Source organism: Hypomesus transpacificus, chromosome 8, assembly GCF_021917145.1.
Source record: "Hypomesus transpacificus isolate Combined female chromosome 8, fHypTra1, whole genome shotgun sequence".
NCBI lineage: Eukaryota > Metazoa > Chordata > Actinopteri > Osmeriformes > Osmeridae > Hypomesus > Hypomesus transpacificus.
In genome coordinates this window covers 6,636,396-6,657,092 of record NC_061067.1, presented here as the reverse complement: position 1 = coordinate 6,657,092, position 20,697 = coordinate 6,636,396, and the positions used below count along the sequence as shown (strand labels likewise).

The 20,697-nt window shown below is 41.0% G+C and overlaps 1 protein-coding gene across 1 annotated transcript in view; it reads left to right on the top strand.

The window, feature by feature from the left end:
• Positions 1-3,250: 3,250 nt before the first annotated feature.
• Positions 3,251-20,697, top strand: part of LOC124470087 (cadherin-18) — an 85,902-nt gene continuing 68,455 nt past the window's right edge. Inside the window, exon 1 of the mRNA XM_047023810.1 lies at positions 3,251-3,531. The gene's annotated coding sequence lies outside the window, so the exon portion shown is untranslated. The remainder of the gene's footprint in view (positions 3,532-20,697) is intronic.

The window sequence follows — 20,697 nt, the reverse complement described above, 5'->3', positions numbered from 1 at the left end:
GCTTGGTTGAGAGACAGGTTGAGAGAGAGTGTGTAAATAAAACTCGGACACATACACACAAAAAAACAACACAATTTAAACAGGAAACAAGCCCACATTTTCCCCTCACAAACTGACACATGTTAACAGTAAGGAAAGCAATTAGGAGCAAATAACAACACAATCAGAACATCCTGCAGGAAAGTATATAAAATAACCAGCTCTAAGTACACCACATTTTACACTTATTGGAATTCATTATCCAGATAATTAACATGTATTTCAAAGATTATGCTTTGAAAATAGCTTTGTATTTCAGACAGGACCTACACCGTACAGTACAAAGTTATCGATATCGCAACAGGTAAAAGCTAAGCTACATCTACAGTACATACAATATGACAATGACCTTCGGTTTTGTTAAGAGTACACAGAAGTGAAAACACAAAGTGCAAATCTTCTCATCACATCACCATACCCCTGCCAATGAACAGACACACTGGTCAGCATAATCATCCTAATTAATTAAAGACTTGTGAGTTGTCGGTTCTTTCAGGAGATATGCAAGTCAGCTCTGCAGGGAAACAAACATAAGGTGTTCAGGTGGAAATGTCGCACCATGATTACATTTTACTCCACAGAGGAAAACCATCTGCATTCCCTTTTGGCGACTAATTCCTGTGTCATTAGTAATGCATGAGGTCACTCTGTTGAAGGAAGACCTTGCTATTTAAATAACAGTTAAAAAAAAAGGCTGCAGCTGATTTCGAATAAGTTTTGTTATGAATGTATTCCATTAAATATCAGTGTCACTTGGATTGTACTGTACATACAGTTGCAATTACAGTTTTCTATCAATATCCATCTATTCAAGCAACCATAAGCAACAATCTGACAATCTGCAAATTGAAAATGGATATCTGCAAATGAAGGCCATTTCAATAAAAAGGCAGGAATACTTACAGTAATATCCCATGCTAAGAAGAGGTATTTACATTTCAAGTTCCAAATAGAAAATAAACATGTTTGCACAATGCAACCTCAAATGCAAATCTTGACAATTGAATTCTAAGGCCCTGTCAAGTCCACAGCACATCTCAAAAGGTATACATCATCATGTCAAAAGCATTGTTCCAATAGACTTATTCTACAATTTTTACAGACAACTGACATTTGTGATGAAAATATAAACAAAGATGTGATTATGGTTGATAGTCTAAATCGTTTGAGAATTAAAGATGATAGGAATGGATGCTCTATGAAGAAAGAACACAATGAAGAGGTGAAGGAGGGGGAGAATTGGAGCGAGCTACAGGGACAAGCAGAGACAGAGTGAGGCCTTTTGAGAGTTGTAAAAGCATTATGACAGCTTTCAACAGATAGTGTCCCTGCTGCCCTAACACAATGAGGCCAGACCATACTGAGTCCCTAGTTACCTGAATACAAAGCTATTGGTCCTCAATACGACTCCATACAGTTATACACAAACAACACAAGGGCCATGGTTTCAAACTGGAGACTTTATAGTAAAAGGGAAAGTGCTCTTTTTGGATATTCTTTAGCAATGGTTTAAAACATAGACATATACATTTAGATAGTATGTATTTTTAATGGTTAATACATTTTCTATTTTTCTTTTTTTTACTGTTTAGTGATGTTTATGCATTTACCTAAATATTGTCATACAGTGTTATTGCCCAATAGGTAGATAACACTATTTTGAAAAATGTATGAAAAATAACTCCAACTAGCTAAGATGCAAATGAGCACAAGCAGTGATACAAGCGGTGTGAAACAGGAGGAAAAAATCTGACATCCTGGTTGTTAAACAAGTGTCTTAAAGCGGCAACGAGTCGTTGCATGGAAGCAGACGTGCCCCCTCCAGAGTGTCTGTGTGTTACCCCTTCCACGGTTGGATTAATGGGCCAATTGATCAACAAGCCGACTGGCGTATCCCGGAGAGCGCCTGATCACTCACCTACAGCACGGCCCCCACACAGCAGCACCAATCAGCGCCTGGCTGGGGGGAATGATTACAGACGCTCGGCTGGGCCAGCAGAGAGGACCCACCGCCGCCTTTCCTTGCCTTCCTGCCTCCTCGTCTGTCCCTGACAGACTTGATGTGGGAGGTGGGGCAGGGGGTGGAGAGAAAAGCCTTCACAGCACGAGAGGTATAGATGGGTTCAACAAGGCAGAAACGTACCATAGGGGATGAGAACGCAGGTGTTAAGCTCAATCACAGAGCCAAGGGCATGCTTGGAGGGAGACAAACGCTTCTCAACTGCCGTCAATGTAATGATGCACACCTGAAGAGACGTGGCGGTAGATGGTATAGATTGAAACAAAGATTGGGAGGTCTGTGTGTGTGGGTCTGTGGACAGCTCGACAGGAATGGAGCATGAACACCAAAGGCTAGTATTACCAGTTATTGGATTTCAATATGGATGCGTTGAGCAGTCTCGTGTACGTGTGGCTCAACAACAAAGGCTCAATCATCAAACTGCTTATGGTAAACGACAATGAGGAACACACCCTCAGGAGTAAATTACCCTAAAGATTACACTCCAATCAAAAGCCAATTTCTACGATTGTAGACCTCAATCTTTTTGGGGGATACATATTCAGGATATTGAGGCTTGAAATAAACTACTCTTGTGAGTGACAGTGTAGACATGTCTGACACACTTTTCACCCCACATTTATGATGAGATTACCTTTTAAGGAGAAAATCCTTTTTTTCATGGTATGTAAAACCTTGCAGTGTAGTCAAACACCCAGCTTAAAGCTATTCCCAAACACAGAGAGCGCCATTAAATATGTTTGACCAAAACACATAGCATACCTTGTTTCTAGGTCTGCTAAAAGCCTACAGAGGGTAAAAACTGCTATCGTTTTCCTAAGTTGTGTCCACCCTGGGATACAGGCTGCAAGGAATACTTCATATTGATTCTCTGTTTAAATGGAAGACTGTTATAGCTTCCGTCAGGCTAGATTGATTATACAGTGGGGGAATGAGTGTGTGTGCAACGCACCAGGAGGGAGTGAGCGAGAGAGGTGGGAGGAGAGACACAGAAGGAGAAGGAGAGAGCATTAAGAGAGAGTGAGAGAGAGCCAGGCGAGGAGATGAGTGTTCAGCCGAGGAATGTGTTCACGTACTATCCACAGCTTCTCATCTTTCCTTTCCTTTGTGCTCTGCTTCTCCTATTCTACCCCCCCACCCCACACAGACACACACACACTTCCCATCCCACCCCTGGTTGAGCAGCCCGCCTGCGCTGCTTCGCTGCGACCCAGCCCTTCAGTGGACAGAGCCGCTTGATTCATGTGAGAGATGATTCACGCCCCGCAATCCAGGGAGTGAGGGCGGAACAGGAATCCCTCTCTTCACATCCATAATTCAGCGCTGCTGTCTTTTTTGTCCTCCTCTTTTTGCTTCTCCTTCCTTCTTCCTACTACAACTGCTGTCGTCGCTGTGGTTACAGCTGCCACTGCATACAGTAGCTACCTGAGGTATCTGTCAGCCAAACCTGGGGCTCAACTTTCAACAGTCAGGTAAGAAGGAAAAATAAGGTGTTCCAAGTCTCAGGGCAGCTTAGCCGAGGAGACTTTGACATGCCATGCTCATGGTTTCAGTCTTTTGAGTGTTGATTGATTGTTGTTGGTTGTCTTGCCAGTTTGGAGAAATTAGAGGTTTATCGTCATGAAACGTCCTGTGATTCTTCTGAGTGAGAGAAGAAAAAACATGGTCTTGTGTCGATTCGGTCTCCACCCTGACGCATTGAGTGAAATTAGATTGTGTGGGTGCCTTTGTCTGTTATAAAGTTATACCCCCTTCTTCCCCCCCTCCTTCCCTCCCTCTTTCCCTCCCTCCCTTCCGTAGGTATTGCAAGGCTATGTATACCCATACAGCACGGAGGGCAGCAGCTTCCTGTCTGTGTATTCACGCTCTTAACTCTTGGTGGAGCTCAAAGGAAACCGGACAGCGGCACCTCTGTATGATCAGAACTGTGGCAGGAGTTTATCGCCTCCTCTTCCTCCCTCTTAGTCTTCTTGTCTTTGGGACATGGTAGCTGAAGTCCCGATGCTTTACAGCATGTTTGCAGAGTGTTTTTCTAGGTTTAGGGTGAATGGGCATTGAGTAGGTCTTCGTCATGCATAGGAAAATGTGGCTGCCCACTGGGGGAAACACTTACATCACACCTTAGTGAAGATGGAGGGGTAGAGGAAAAAAACACCCGCTGGTCCTTTGGTGGTTTCAAACTGTGCTCCATGTCGATTGATAACTGCTTGCTACGGTCACGCATGCTCTTATTTTTGATGATGACACACGATATGCAGGCAGTGAGGAGACTGCTGAGGGTGGGCAGCGGGGTGGAGAAAGGGGCAAGTTGTGATATTTTTGTGAGACGGTTTTATGTAAGATACCCGGGAAGGTGTTGGGTGCACTAAAGCCAAAGTCTAAGGTAGAACTGCCAACACTGTGGGACTTGAAAGTGACTGTGATTGGTATACCGGCTGGATACAACAGTTCAGAAAAGCAGACGAAACTGACTGGAATAAGGTTGTTGACAGAGCAAAAAGAGTACATGGATATGTCTGACCAAATGTCAGTGCTCTCTTTACGTTCTCTGGACCTCAGCCAGATTTGCCTTTGATTAAGCAACTCCCACAGTGTCAAAATGCAATGTGAAGCATATACTAGCAGACGATATGAAATATTGACATCACTTCATTTGTGAGTGGGATGTCATGGCTAAGGCTTGCTATTATCAGATGCAGTGTTTCGCTGGTCCAGGGTTGTGAATCACATATAGTCGTTGATTAAAATGCCCTCAGCAGATGAGTACTATTACACAGCTGCTACTTGCCATCGGAAAGCAATAAACGAACACGAAGGCAAACACAATCCAGTTACTGACTGCATGCTTTTGTACTATCAGGTGTTTAAGCATGTGTTTTGACGTTATATTCTTTTTTGAACTGTACAGGGTCTGCGTATTGTAATATGCAGTTGAACGTAATTTATCTGCTCATTGGTTGCTTAATGACTCTTCTTATTGATCTTGGTGTGGTGAGAATAAGCTAAACAAGGCTTTTATACTAGGTGGTTCAGCCTTCATTAATCCTTGATGATCCATTCCAGTGGAGGTACATAGCTGGGGGGCGTGTGATCAATGAGTGCAAGTTGCAAATACGAATGCTGTGAATCAGACGACCTCACTTCCTCTAGCCAGACCCCATGCTCATGTCCAAATATGGCTTAATGGTAACGGAATATTACCAGACACTAATCACACTCATTTACAAAGTGATTTAGCCTCCACATGATAATGAGCAGTCTTTCTTTATCTTCTCTGTCTCTCTCTGTCTCTCTCTCTTCTCTCTCTGTCTCTCTCTCTCTTTCTCTCTCTCTTGCTTTGCTTTGTCTCTCTCTTTCTCTCTCTCTTGCTTTGCTTTGTCTCTCTCCCCAATCTCTGTCTCTCTCTCCCTTTCTTTCCTTCTCTCAATGCATTTTCTCTTCATCGAGACTGCAGACCATTAGGGAGATGAGTCTCCTACAGATTTCACAGCAAGGTACGACACTGAGACAGCAGCGCTCTGGCTCTGAGTGTTCCACATGAACAGTCTCTTTGGGTGGGAAAATCACATTTTACCACCAGCTGGCTGCAAGCCTTATGAGGTATTTTATGGAGGGGTGGGAGGGGGGGGGGGATATATGGGTGTAGTTTTGAAACTGTCCTAGGGTGGCACTGTTTTTTCAAGTAAAGTTCCTCCCACATTACACTAAAATTCCCATCCGTTTCCATTGGTGTCTATAGTGTCTGCTAAATGCATGAATGTAAATGTATAGATGAAAGAGAAGAATAGAACGTTCTGCCAGTGATTCAAAATGTAACAGTTTCCAGCTTTGCAGTTCTCTTATTTCATTAGCAATGCACTCAATGACTTTACTTAGTTGACAGATGCTCTATTGTATGCACATCATCAATGATTTGTGAGAGGGACAGCATCACTAGACATGCATGAAGAAGAGCTAATGCTGGTAGCATTGCATGACACCTTTTGCAATGATCCACCTCTAATTTGCCTCTAACTTGCAATGCCAACTTTGGATGGTGCTACTAGTTGTTAGACAACAAAGACCTGTTACGTAGTCAATCTATTTTAATCCTCAGGAGACACATATTTGCTGCTAATGGCACATGAGAAATAGGTTTTGCCTTTGTTTGCCAGTTCTTAATTCCCGTTAAATACGCTTCTACAACCTATTAGACAGTTTATAATCGGTCATTCTCAGTAAGATATTAACATGCCGGCTGCACCAAAAGCAGTGTCAGTACGATTTGTGTTCAGGGGTGGTTTTACAGTGTCTCAAACTGTTTGTCAGCTATCAGTCCATGACGATAAAGATCACAGGATCTGCAGGGAAATTCATCGCCATATTTTGATACCCAAAAGTATAGTGCAGCTCTGCAGGCAGCAGCAGTAGCTATCTGTGTGACCTCATTTTGTCATATTCAGCTCTGTATTGAGTCAGTCCCCAAAAGACGCCCTGGGATTAGAAACATTTGTGAACACAGAAATCCAGAGAGCACCAGAGGACCCAAGAGCCACTTTACGTGCTTTAGTTGGGATAAGAAGTGAGACAGGGTAATAGTGCATATCCATGGAAGTGTTATAACAAGTGCCCAATGGTTTGAGTGGCTTTTTAACTGAGACCAGACAACATTGAGGATGGCCTTCATCTTTGCCTGAATAATGATGCCTGAATGAGGATTCATCATTATCCTCCATTTGCAACAGCACACAACCTTAGGTAATTTCACACAGTGGTTCCTATAAATAAAACAAAATGGCCTTGAGTAGGGGGAGGGGACTCATATTCATGGACAATGTGGAGCTACAGTCTATAGCCATGACCTATTCTGTTTGGCCAATGGGAAAGAGAAGTATGCCTGTATGATTAATGGGGATGATTACCTACTCAGAAAATGTGGTTTTCTGGCCCAGCAGCTCCACTTTTTATGACTTAAACCTGGGGCAAGATGCTTCATCATGCCTCGTATTCTGCAGACAAACCTCAAAGACTCACTATGCTGGAATGACCAAATACGACCTGCGTTCTACAGCCAGGCCACTGGGAACCGCAAAGAAAAAGCTTGACGTGGGTTAATAGAGTTGGTTATTATCAGCAATGTCTATATGGGTACTGACACTAAGTCAGTTAAAAAACACACTTACTGTAAGATCAGTATGTTACATCAAACATCCATTTGAGAGTTGTATGGGGTGTACATATTCTGTCTGTGTGTTTCACCCAAGAAACTATTCAATATGAAGGAGCCGCTGACCAAATAACTCAGTATCCTTTTGTGTGTTTCCAGGTTGAAATCAACACATCTATTGCAGTGTTCAGTAGACAGCCCACTTGCTGTGTGTGTTTGTGTGTGTGTGTGTGTGTGTTTGTGTGTTTGTGTGTGTGTGTGACAGTGTCCATGTGTGTGAAAGAGAGAGTACTGTAGGCCAATCATCAACCCACAGTTAATTTCTGTCACACAGTGCAGCTCTCATTAGAACCCAGGAGTACTCCCCCCCTGCACTAAACAACTCCATCTTCCACTGTGCCTGAAAGGTTAGCCCCTTAAAAGGTTACGTCTCCCCCTGACATTTAGGTTGATGACTTATTTGGTCTTGTGTTTCGAAGACTTGCTTGTTGTTGCCACTTGGTATTAGTAATGCTTAACACGTTAACAGGATAGAGGCGCCATGTGAAGAGACCATTTGGGACAGTTTAATAATGGCTGCCTTGTAAGTGACCTGTCAACATTGTGGGTGGTGCTTCAGCTCACTGTGAAGATAATATACATGAATGTATTGCAATTGTTGCAGCTAGTAAAATGTTCAAACAATCTATACACAACTGCACAGTGATTCTTGTTTTTCACACCACAACGCATCAAGCTCAACAAAACGTTTCTTGTACTATTTATTCCACAGACGTTAAGCTAATAATGTTTTCAGAAATGTGTTCTTTCCAGGGTGTCATCTAGGAATCAGGCTTAGGAACAAAAATATCGGATGTGCTTGGCAGCTTGTTTTCCGTACCCTAAACAGCTCAACAAGCCTATTTTTGCTCGGCGAGTCACTCAAGCTTGTGGTGCATGACAGGAAGTCTTGTTGTGGGAAAGCGTGGACAACGAGGGTTTGTTAGTGTTTACCTACGGCAAAATGCCTTCCCTTAAGAAATGTGTGCTGTGATGAATGGTTCTGTGAAATGTTGAACTATTATGGAGAATTAACATGCAGCCTTTTAGCTTTCACAGCAGCCATTAGAGGAAGTTAGGTTTACGTATGGTGGGTAGATCTCTTGTTTGCCCTTAGAGGAGGTCTCTGAATCAAAGTTACTATATCCTTCATGGTTGCTGTAAGTCATTGTTTTGCCCTTTTGGGGGTATTGAATGACTCTTCAGTGTGTAGTATACATTGTTTCCATGTAAGCAAGGGCAGATTCAGTATCAGTGGAATTTTTGTAACTCAATATTTAGTTTCTTTATAGAAATAAAAGATGCAGACATATTTTATTATCTACTGGTAATATAGGATTAATTATAAGACATTATCTTTATTGTAGAAACTTGTATTAGCCTATTAATAAACAAAGCTAATAGAACCATTGATTCTACAAGTAAATCTTATTAAACCCTTTAAGAATGACTGTAGATGTTTCCAAAATGCTATCATTGTGGGGCTCTTTTGGACACTGTACTTTAATGTGAAAATGTTATATGCATAACTCAAAATCCTAAGAATATCAAAAAAGATAAGTACAATTAGCATTGAGTCCCATATAGAAAATTGAAAGCTCAGAGCCAGTTTTATGGCTCCTATTCATATAGAGTGATGCTAAAACATAAAAAAACGTAAGTTATTCTTAAAGTGCTTAAAATGTACTTTCCACTTTGAATTAAGTCTCTAGGCACTAGGACCTTAGCCTGGTCCTAACCAGACCCTCGTACATTTCATTTGTACAGAGGGTCTGGGATGTCTCGATTGACAAACGTTAACTTCCTTGAAGGCGGGTCCTCTGTTGAAGTTTAAAACTATTGGATCCGCCCAGAGCCACTCTGATTTGCCACAACCAATCGCAAGCGTTCGCCTTAGCCAACTCCTTCACCACTACTGTAACGGAGCTAGCTGCCGTAGCTGGAAAATCAAACTTTTCCCGAACCCCGTGGGGAGGAGGGCCACAACATCATGGCCACCAACAAAACTCAGCAAGGAATGTTCTTGCTCCGGCTTTGACCTATATTCGGCAGCGTTGCCACAACGGCAGAATAGTTTCGCTCGCATCTTTCTCCGCCGCCATTACTGAACTACTCAAACAAGTGCAGGACAATAACGTCATCGTTCTCAGCCACTCCCTCTGTTCGCTGATTGGACCTACAAAAAATGTGTTTCTAGAAACCGACTTCAGAACCGAAATCCCAGACATAGTACAGAAGCAAAATCCAAATTGAGCGGAAGTACGTAGGAGGGCAGAGCCAGGCTACTAGGACCTTGCTTGAAAAATGAAACTGGTAACTTACAATTGAACAATTCCGACAGAAAATCAACCCATTACAAAGTGATGTGTAGTAGATAAATGACTTAGCCACTAAGAGAAAAGTGAAAAAATAAAGTTCTGAATTTCATTGATTATCAGCCAGTCAAACAAATACAGATTAGGTCTCATATCGTTTAAACAAAGTCATTGTCAAGACCATATCAAAAGTCATTCTACTGTAGAAGTAAAGTGCGATGATGTTAGGAGATTGATGCACACAGTTAGTCCAGGAAATGAGGAAAAAGGCATTCTGACATTCTGCAAAAGGCCTGGAACTCCTGTAGGGATTTTATGTATGAAGATGCGTAAGCTATGCTGACTGACTAATGTTGTGTTTTGTGTATCATCATACAGAAACAAAATAGTACATAAAACATGGATATTTTACCTCTTAGGCCTCCATAAATGAGCATGGTGATACAGAGGCATAGCAGGGATGTCTTTTTTAATGTATTCCTCAGCCTAATGGTTGGACATCAAGTCTTGGAATGGCCAAAATATGTCCCTCTTTATTACTCATAAAGCAATACCAATTTCTCACCCTTGAGAAGATTGTATTAGGTTAAAACTCTTTGGACTACAGCACCACTGATTTCCCTGTAGGCACCAGTTGAACTTTAATGAATCTTTCATCTTTGCCCAAACCACTGCTTTGAGGTGCCTTAATGTGACACGCCATAGGATATTAAAGAGACAAGCATCTGAGTTGACTAAGGCAGTTGAACCTGGGTTAGTACATTTCTGATGAAGTTTCATTAGGACGAAAAATTGCGTTTGAAAAGTTAATATTTCCGGGGAGGTATTGATGTTCTCAAACTTGATCTCTGTGTCACATTATTGTGGTATGTAAATAATTAACAGTTGTAACATTGATGATGACACACAAAATACACATAATGCAGTTTTACAGTAAATTCAATGACATCTAAAAAAATTACATGTACTCTGTGTATGTAATGAATGCTCTTTTTGATAGAGTTGTAGATCTATGGTCACCAGTTTTCCAGAAACACCTGACCTTGATTTAGGCATTTAATTATGGTTAGCTCTTGTCAATAATAATAAAAAAACAAAACTGATAAAATGAACTCCAATTGCAATATTTCATTAGACACATTTCATTACCACTCATTTGTGTTGCACATTTCTCTCATTTACCTTAACCAGTAAACTGCCCATAGGAGGCAAACACGTGTATACTTCTGTTTTTGCAAGATCCATGAAACCATCGCTTAGTGCAGCTCAATGCATTTATATTTATTTATTGTGAGATCCATGGCTCCATCACTTGGTAAAGCTGAACATGAACCCATACATCTCAACATATGAACTTCACACAGACAATTAACTTTCAATGATCTGTAATACACTTTGTTAACACCATTACATTAGTGGCAATAATTCATTTCACTGATAGGAATAACATTTTGATTACTGTACCTGCAAACATGTGAGGTGCAACTCAGAAGGGTATGACATGTTTAAGCTCATTCTAGTGTGCCTGCCCACTGAACCTCCGAAGCTTGAACAGAAAGAGCAATGACAAAATGAACCATGTTTGGATAGTCACAGCTAAAAAGAGTCAAACGGACAGTTAGCAGTGGTGTGACACGTCTCACCATTATATTGCGGTCTGATGCAACTGCTCTGCAACTCAACTGAAAATGTGACTGATAACAGTGTGAGTGTAGCACTGGGGTGGACCATCATTGGCTTTATCCTGTGATCTCTGTAGCAATGTCTATAGTCATCTTAAGCTAATAAGCTAATAGGATTGGTTGTGTAAGCCTCAAACGTTGCTGCAGTAATACTTAGATGCAGACTACCCAGTTCAAACAACTTGATCTGTTTAACCCATGAATGGCCTTGTCTTCAGAATAATCACCTTTCAATCCCCTAACCTCACCAAAAATAAGCATGTTGCAAACTTTGAAGAGCGGGAATATGCTATGGATTTTTTTAAAGCACGCGTTTGTTTATCTCAATGGAGTAAAGGCCAGTCATGGTGACAGCATGTCAATTTTTAGATCAATTGTTGCCTTTCTGCCTCCAGTCATTGCATGGCATTAGCATAGTAATGACTTTAGGGTCCTCCTTAGAATGTGGAGGACTACCACTCTGACCAGTAAGTGTAAAAGCAATTTGAACTAAACAGAAAGATAAAATAGATTACATTCATGCTGAATTACAGTACATCATAGTATACATGATTCTATAGTTTAAGTTATTTAAGTGAGTTAATGATTACATACTTTTCACTGGAAATGTAGGCCCTGTATTTGGTAAAAATCTCAAACTGGTTGTGTTACTATTGCATACCCAAAATATACAAACACTATTACAATGGTATTCCTGTAAGACAAGAATAGGTTTAATAACATTAAAAGAGCAGTTGTTTCACCCAATGTTTATTATTATGACAGTCATTAACCTGGCACAGATACTATGTAGAAATCCTGAGGAACCAACATAAGGCTGTGTCAGTTCAGAGTACAGACAGTGTTGTGGGGAGGGAGGAGGGTGGGGAGAGATGGAAGGGGGCACTGATTGAAAAACAATTCATTAGAAAAGGAAATGCGTACGCCCATTCACAGATGGTGGTGAGTCTGCCATTCAAGATGGGAATTGAATCCAAGGAATGTCCCTCCGGATGGAAGCCTGTCTTTGCTGCCAGTCCGAAATCTGGCATTTTCACACTGTAAGCTAAGCTCATTGGCTCCATCTCCATCTTGTGCACATAGAGACTATCCACGGTCAAATAACTTCTAGGTAGCCATGGCATTGTTATATTTAGAGTTGAAAGTCCAGAGAAATTCACCGTGCAGCAGAAAGCTGCAACATTGTCCTGAACTCATCGTTTTAGTTGAATGAAGCTTTATCATCTTTTCAAAAGTGTGTATATGTGTGTTTGTTTATTTGGCGCAACAATTATTATTGATATGTCATACAGACAGGACATTTGCATTCCAATTATAATGATTTATTTTTTTGGCTCATGGACAGATGCAATCAGTAAGAGAAGAGACATGTAAATTATATCTTTTTTGTTTGCTTGTGTTATTGGGAAAGGTACAGTCTGTCATTTCATCCTTCCTTTCATTGTTCCAGGCTCTGTTTGACAGCTGTTGGACTATGTGAGATCCACAAGACATCACCTTGAGTCACCTTAAACCAGGATGACTAGCTGATTGATTTCTCTCTGTCTTATCAATATGTCCTTCTTCATTCCAGCCTGGCACCGCACTCTGAATAAGTATTGCCCTTTTTCCCTTTATTTGTTTTGTTAGTGCAAAAAAACAAAACAACGACAGTGGGAGACAATGACAGGACATTATCAAGTGTTCAAAGAATGCCAGGCCATCCAAAAGAAACCCTTAAACCTGATGAATAAGAACTATTTTGAAGTCTGACTTGCTATAACACTCAAGTTTCCCACATTACAATAAGTCCCTAGACTATACAAATCATGTCATGAAACAAGTCAGTTTGTGCCACTGCCAACCAACAGGCGGCAGTACAAACATACGATCATGTGTTGGAGCAAAGTTGTGAACTGTTTTCTTGGTGGAGGTAAAGGATATCGAAATCGAAAAATACACTGATATTTTTAATTATTTCTCAAAAAGCCTAATCAAGCCTAATCATTATCACCTGTTGGCTGCATTAGGGATCCTGTTTATTTAAACTCAAAATAGGCCTCTATGCCCCCTCTGGGGGCCTCTGGGAGCATCTGGGGGCGTGGTCATGTGTTGTTTTTTATGTGGATGGCAAATAGTTTTATGTGAGAATGAGAAGTTGAATGCAGAATAATGTGAGATGATGGAAGTAGCAAAGACAAATGTCCAACAACTTCCTTGTGGGAGGTGATTGCCTATCAACCCTTACACCAAACAATTCTATCTGGTCAGAGTTCCTTGTTCGTCATATTACATGCACCTCATGTAGGGTTTCTTGAACAGTTCCTTCATGATGATCATTGATCCCTTTAGTAAAGATTAGAGAAAAAGAAAATAGAAAAAGAGAAAAAGAAATAGAAAAAAGAGAGAGATAGACTCTCTCTAGACTAGAAGGTTCTATAAACTGCACATTGGAATCTCACACACCTTATTAACAGCAATTGCATAGCTGGATAGATTACACTGGAGCATATCAGCCTGAGATAAAGTGTGATTAAATCTTACCATATGTTTACATCAGTATGCATTATAGACTTTATGATCCCTCATGGAATTCCGTGATGACTGTTCAGCATTGCCATTGACACTACCTCCACAGCCTCAAGCACCCTTGCAATGTTGCAATGTCAGAGATCAGCCTGTGAGTCTTTCCTGTCATGAATTTTGTGGTTGTGGGTAGTTAATGTTTATTTATGTCCGTTGTTTCACTATCCATGTCTGTTTCACATTTGATCTTAGTAAACAATATGGTAAATAGGTTCCAGTGCATTGAAATGTCGACAGTGCAAAATGTTCACGTATCTATTGATGTGCATTACCATGTGGTCTCAGAGGAGTCCAGTGGTGGAAGCTGCAGGCACCGTCATAAAGCTGAAATGAAAAGTAATGAAAAGACATTATTCCTTTATGCTGATCCTTTCGGCTACGGCTCGGGGGCACATCTGAGGCAGCAGGTATTGTTTGAGCCACGGTGTGCACCACACACAGAACACCTGCATCTTCTCGCTGGTGTGCGCACCATGCATTTTTCATCAATGTGAATCATTTGTTATTTTTCCCCTCACTAAATTAATGTTAAAACCCCTAGTGCCTTGTGTACAACAAAACATGCATATCTTATGATGTTTAAAATAATTGACTGGAGCAATCGATGTCTGCTGAAATACTTTACAGCTAGATGCCTGTTCCCTTAGAGTACTTGCCATGGGCAGCATGCTTATGGCAAGGACACAACCATATAGTTCCCTTGTGTGGTATGTGAAGACGTCAAAAATGATAACATCTGTAGGTGCACACACTTTGAAATCAATCAAACTTATGAACCAGATATTGATGACAGTCATCCTATTGGTTTAGCTTCATAGAACAGATTTAGACAAGCAAACACTTTAATAGTTGTAAATTATAAAATTATCCCCAAAAAATTATAACATTGGATTTTTGGCCATATGAGACAGAATAAGCTATGTCAATAAGATTGAAGATGTGCAAAGCATTATTGAGACTGATGAAGAAAGTGTTTTGTCCTCCTCTTCATTAACAGAGTGACTGAGTTCAGTGGAGTTCTGAATATAAATAAGTTTGTGCAAAGCTTTATTGAGACCTAACCCTTTGTGTTTGAGGACTGTAAGGATGAGATCTCTAAGCAGGCAGGCCGGAAAGAGTCACACAAAAAAGGGTTGACTCGGTTTCATTAGCTCAACGTCGGATCATGCCACCAATCCACAGAGTGGCTAGCATGAGTGAGAAACATCTCTCTTCAGAGAGCTTTAATATAGTAGTGGACATGTTCAAACATAGAATGTACAGAATCGCTTCCTTAACGGGTCTTAAGTGGTCAGTACACTGATACACTAGAACGTTCAGCAGGTGAAGAGGTCGTTAATCACATAAGTCCCAGTTTGTACATGATTTGCCTAACTGTCTCCTGTCTGGGCTGTGTGCTATATTCTGCTCAGAGGGGGGCCTCGCTGCATGACCTCTTGACATCACAGAGACACAAGCTTCTATTTACACAGAAAATCTGCATATCAAGGACGTGGGATGAGCTTATCGCAATCGAAAAGGTTGTTTTAAATACAAACTTTCGCTGTAGTCATTTTCCTTGATGGTATATGCTGTGTTTTTTCAGACTCAAATGTGATCTCATGTGATCTATGATAGATTCATCTGTGCTGCATGTTGATAGGTTTTCCTTATTTCCTTCAGAGAAATATTGAATTCTATATTTCCTCACTTCATCAATGTGGAATGTGGGAAGGGAAATGTAAACATCTTGCAAATTCAACTCTATGAGCATCTTGTAAATAATTAACTGTTGCCATCTGCCGCTTATACCTGTTGTGATTGGTGAGTGGAGATTGTGGTTCTCTACATGCAGGCAGGGGCATCAGTGAACACCCACCGAGAGACACAATGACACACTTGTATAAAGCCATTCTCTGTAATAGCTAATCTCTATTGCCATGGGGAGAGAGAGGCTGCTGTGTGTAACCCTTTAGGGCTCAATCCAGAGGTCTGGAAGTTAGGAGGGGAAATGGGACCGATTCCATATTCCATATCCCCTTCCTGTAACAGACAGAAAGGCAATACAATTCAGAAATGCTGTGAATTATGTTGTCATTTAAATATATATATATATATATATATATTTATCATATATGTTTCACAGAAATTAGATTATTTAAATTTAGATATATTTTCTCATTTCGATGTGTTCAACATATGAAAATAATTACAATTTATCTTGAAATAAAAATCCTGAGGAAAAATATAATGTATGTCTCTGTTAAAGTAATTATATTGAACAGCAGATGTTGAATATGTCATAGAAATTATTAATAATGAATCTCACTAAACAAATACACACACAGTGTACCAGCACTGGGCCTCTACTGAGTCCTTATATGAATGAAGAATTGCACTGATGTTAATGCAACCATCTACAGTAATATAAACAGTAAAAAATAAATAATCTATAGCATGCCTTAAGCACATTTTGGATACCATAAAACCATATGGACTCAAAATAGAGATATCCATTATTGCCACACGAAAGGAAAGGAGAAGCATGCCAACTGTATCAAGCATGCCTGTGTTTGTTCACTTATCCCATGTGGGACTCTGGGAAGTAAAAGCTTAGCATACGATGCGTTGGAGTCAGTCTGTCAGGCTCTCTATCTCCCCGGGTAAGAAAAAAAGCAAACTTACTGTAGACACTGACCCTTGTGTTTATCTCTGATCTTGTCTCCTATCTCTCCAATCTCTGTGAGCGACAGACTCAGTGTTGTAGAGGATGGAGGACCTCAGGGAGGATGGTCCTAAACGCTCCATGTTTCTGTTGCTTGCTGTGTTTTCATATTCCATCTCTTCCCATCCCTCGGCAAGGAAATATACGTTGCTGTTCCATGTCTGACTTGTGATGGCAGGGACGTTTTCAGACAGCGTGGCAGTGCCACAAACAACTATAGAGAAAAGGGGGTGTCATGTTGTGTAAATAGTCCTACACATTCAAGGATGAGACGTTATGTATTGTTGCATATTCTTTTCTTCTTTTGTCCCAAAAATGTCCTACTGTATCGATGTAAAAGTGAATAGCAAAATTGTGCACAAAAACAGACAAACAGGTAATTGATGTGTCCTAGCAAGATAAAACTCAAGCTGGTCAGGTCTCGACAACCAAAATGCATGACCATTCCTGGAGATCCTTTTTTTCCTCTGCCACACCTTTTGAAGTCAGTGATGGATCACAACACATGACTTATGATTCTTCCAGCAGAAAAATTTTGACATTCCCTGTCCTGCTTCGAGCCATGCCCAAGAGTCAACATCCCCCTGAAATACTGGTACCGAGCCATTCCACAGCATCGCTGAGCAGGAGATGAGGACGGATGGGTGGGCTGAACAGGGAGACAACTAACGTAATTATTTTCTGTCCTCCTTCGTCTCCCTGCCTTAAACTGATTGCAGGAAAGTCACAGTACCAACAAACACACACGCACCCGCCCCTTTCCCTCATACACACATAAACGCAAACCCCTCACAGACACACTGCTGGAGGTCAAAACAAAGCAGGGAAGACGATATGAGAGATTCGGATGACAGAGGTGTACGGCACTGAGCTGAAAGAGCTATGAGGCGGAGAACAGGGGAGATGGATATAGTAAATAATAGCCCTCTCATTGATAAAAGATAGCAGCTGACAAATCAGAGACTTTCAGAGGAGGAAGCCATAAACTCCGAGAGGAGGCTAAGGACGAAGCACAGTGTTTCAGACTGGAAGGAAAACTGGAGTGAAACAGTTTACAAAGACAAATGGCACAATGGTTTCAAGAGGGACGTAATGGCTTAAAACATAACTAATGCACACACCAAAGAAAGACACATTGAATCAACATTTACTTAATAAACAATCCCACAACATGTCCCTTTGACATTTTCACCAGCAAAATAGCAAATGTTCTGCTTTGACTCTGTGACACTGAAGCAAATAATATTGAGTGCCGGCTTGCAAGAGAATGCAATCACACTACATTGTTACCATGCTGAGAAAAGCCCCATCTGTTTCTTTGTTTACTTCATATCCAGTTAACATGTTGAGTCACACAATAAGCAATCCTTAAGACTGGTTTCTGTTTGTATTTGCTCCCTGCTTTAAACATTTTATTAAGATATTTAAACATTATTTCCCACCAAATACATGTAGTTGTTTATGAATAACCAAATACTTCATAACATTTGCAATAAAGTATACTTAAGTGATGTTCAAAAGCATACATGCTATATAGTTGAGTAACAAAAAAAGGTCCCTCATTAATGTGCATGTAAAGCATGAGTAGAATGAATCCTATGTTACGATCCATCGACAATAATGAGAATGGCAATAATACCATGAAATCCCAAGTCATAGAATCATCTTTTCCTAGAAACAAACCATAATCTTAGGCAATTCTCTTTTTGCTGGTAAGACAATTCCTTGGAGAACTAATGTCTCTTTTAGCTCTGAGCAGATGATGATGATCTGCTACTCTGCGTTCTAGAACGGCCTATTGACACATGCTATTACGACGCGTTTAACGAATGACCTAGCACGTAACCCTGCTGTAATTGTCTGTATTAGCCTCACCAGAGCAGACCTCTTCCATCAGTATGTGGCTCTCATGGATGGCTCCCATCTAGCCCAGGGGACCAGAGACATCAACCCTCACAAAGGGGACAGAGGAGGAGTTAGCAGCATTGTATTTAAGCATCATACATTGTAGTTAGGCATGCAGAGCTGACAAGTATTTCCACTTCCCATGTCTTGGCCAACCAAGGGTGGTGGAGGTGAGGGGGGGGGGGGGGGGGGTGATTGCGGGGCAAAAGGGCGATGTCTGTTAGAATCAGCAACAAGGTCATCCGCCGTTTAACGCCAGTCCAGCTCCCTTGCCTCTAAAGTAGATCCCTCTCCCAGGCTCATGACCTTGTCTAGTTTCATGAAATGAAGTAGCCATGTGTAATTTCTCAGGCTGCCAGAGCCGTAACTTCCTTAGGTGTGAAGGATGCAGAGAGCCATTCACTGTTCAATGAAACTGAACTAAGTCTCTTCTTGAATTCTGTGCCTTGAAAATAAACCTTAATGAAGGGCAAATAGTCCACAAGGAGTCCACAACCGCAATTTCAGCATTGACGAGTATGAATAACACACCAACAATTTCAGACGTATATGATTGTATTATAGGGAATGCTGGAATGGTAGCACGTCGTGCACTACGGACGAAGGGGCTGCTAGCAAGCGTGGTAGCAAGGCCGAGCCTGTCGCAGGATACGGCGGTTAGCCAGCCGACCCTGGCATCCGATGAACACAAGCGAGCATCATTCTCTGGAGTAAGGTGAAGATTGACTGAATAGGATAGTGGCCAGTTGGAAACTCAGGGTGTGGCAGATGCCAACTGTTAGGGTTACGGCTGATAGGAAGCAGGAGCAGATCCCTCAGGGGTGCCTGAATAGAAGGGGAAAAGGTAAGAAGGGGAGGGCGGGAGGTTACATGAAAACCTTACAACAGGATGGGTATATATATACATAGGGAGATAATGGGAAAGGGGGGCGTAGAGGTGTGGTTTTCTCAAGAAACTTTAGTTATGTCTAACTACATTTTATGAAGAAATTACTTATTATTTATTTTTTTAATTAAAAATAGTCTAATTTAGTATGACCACTTTGTATTTGAATGCTGACCTCAATGTTACCAAAGATGGCAAAGTAAACTGCCCTCACACAGAACCATAGAAGTATCACCTCACAAGAGCACCAGCCTTGAAATGGAGAAAAACATAGTTTGAATATAATGTAATTTAGACCCGCACGTCAGTTGGCCTGACAGCTTCATCCATCATTGTCAACAAAGGGTACATCAATACAGGCCTCAAGGTTTTGCCAAATGATACTTGGAACGTGAATGTCTCACTCAAGTGTCTGAAAAGATTGTGCGAAGAAAAGAGACAACGCTAAGTTAGAGTGACAGAAAACACCATGCTCCCCTTATTTTGATTTTTATTTTAATCAAGGTGGCTGAGGACCATCTAAGAGACAAGCGACGAGGCTACCAAAAGGCCGGAGACAATGTACCTAAACAAAGTTACTTTGCTTGTCTGGTTTCTTACAGTTGCTTGGCTTGACTGAAAGAAACCAAACAGATGGCTGTAAGCCAAAGCTGGCTAACATTTGAATGTTGCAGTTGTCTTTGTTAGAACCGAAGTATAATTAGGTAATACAGCTGGTGCTGGGACTATTGGATTATCAAGACTGTATGCATGCTGACTGGAGGTGACAAGGCAGCCGGTTTGTTTTCTCCCAATCATCCAAAATGTTGAGACATCTAGAAGTTGCTCTATTCACATTTTCTTTTGAACAGGATGAAACCCCAAAAAGATATTCATGAGAATCCCTGATTAATACTTTTTTTCAGAGACTTTCCTTTGCTTTTAGCTAAACCAATCGGTTCATGGTAGCAACTTCAAAGGCCTCACCTGCCTTTCATCATTTAAAAGCTGATGATTACAGAAACCAGTCAATTAAAGGAAATTAAGACTCATTACAGGCTAAACACTTATGCCGATGTGTATCCGGACATATACTGAACAGTTAATTAATCAAGCTTGATCTTTATTTAGAGTGAAATGTAACCCAAGATTGTCTTCTTGGCATCTCAGTTTGCTCTGTTTGATGTTCGATTGAATCTTTAGCTATTCCAGCTTCTGTAGTTTACTAGTGTGCAGGTGAAATTATTAATGTGGTGTCCTCTCTCCCAACCTCTAAGCTTGTTAACAGTGTCCCTTTGAAAACACTTATCTGCCCCCTTGCCAGTCTGTCAGTCTCTGTGACTTTTGTCTTGTTTTTGTTCCACCTTGAACTTGTGCCTTGGCCCACAGAGAGACAGGAAGCAGATTAATGCCATTC